This window comes from Euprymna scolopes, unplaced genomic scaffold (assembly GCF_053919585.1).
Source record: "Euprymna scolopes isolate OS-2025 unplaced genomic scaffold, ASM5391958v1 sca187, whole genome shotgun sequence".
Lineage (NCBI taxonomy): Eukaryota > Metazoa > Mollusca > Cephalopoda > Sepiida > Sepiolidae > Euprymna > Euprymna scolopes.
This window is the reverse complement of record NW_027633199.1, coordinates 56,004-57,500: the sequence shown is the minus strand read 5'-3', so window position 1 is coordinate 57,500 and position 1,497 is coordinate 56,004.

The following is a 1,497-nucleotide window of genomic DNA, read 5'->3' as shown; positions in this document are numbered from 1 at the left end:
GGTTGGATTTGCATTAACACTTCTTACAATATTCCTGGTGGCTCTAGCAGACAGTTTCCTTTTCCTTCCTCTACCAATCAAGTTGTTTGTTGTGTGGTGGCTCTGGAATTTTTTGATGATGCTCTGTACTGTTGCTGTAGGGACCTCAAATTTCTTGGAAATTGACTTTTAACCTAAACCATCCTTATGTGAATTCGCAATTTTAGTCCTAAGATCATTACTAAGCTCTTTTTTCTTCCCCATTCTAATAATTTTTATTCTTTTATTGGTTATTAGTTGATATCATTTTAATTTCTGAAAAATGCAAAAAACGAAATGAAATTAATCAAAGGTTGTATAAAAGCATTCAAAATAAGAATCAAACAGGAAACAAACAGTCAGAAACTCGATTAATACTGAAAAAAATAAGGGGGGTATGATTATTTTTGAACATTGCAGATTTTATAAATAGCTGTATATTTCTTTTATTACAAGTATCCCGAGATTTTAAAATGACGAAAATTATCAGAAGAGGTTTATTAAGAATATGTATCAATATGGACGTAAACAATAAATTCTAACAAAGTTACACCTAATAAACTCAATTTTCAAGGGGGGGTATGAATAATATCGGGCACAACTGTATATAATATGTATGTATTATATATGTATGATATACATAATATGTATGTATTATATATATGATATATATATGTATGTATTATATAATATGTATGTATTATATATGTATGATCTATATAATATGTATGTATTATATATGTATGATCTATATAATATGTATGTATTATATATGTATGATCTATATAATATGTATGTATTATATATGTATGATCTATATAATATGTATTATATATATAATATGTATGTATTATATATGTATTATATATATAATATGTATGTATTATATATGTATTATATATATAAATATGTATGTATTATATATGTATTATATATATAATATGTATGTATTATATATGTATTATATATATAATATGTATGTATTATATATGTATTATATATATAATATGTATGTATTATATATGTATTATATATATAATATGTATGTATTATATATGTATTATATATATAATATGTATGTATTATATATGTATTATATATATAATATGTATGTATTATATATGTATTATATATATAATATGTATGTATTATATATGTATTATATATATAATATGTATGTATTATATATGTATTATATATATAATATGTATGTATTATATATGTATTATATATATAATATGTATGTATTATATATGTATTATATATATAATATGTATGTATTATATATGTATTATATATATAATATGTATGTATTATATATGTATTATATATATAATATGTATGTATTATATATGTATTATATATATAATATGTATGTATTATATATGTATTATATATATATAATGTATGTATTATATATGTATTATATATATAATATGTATGTATTATATATGACATGTATTATATATATATTATATA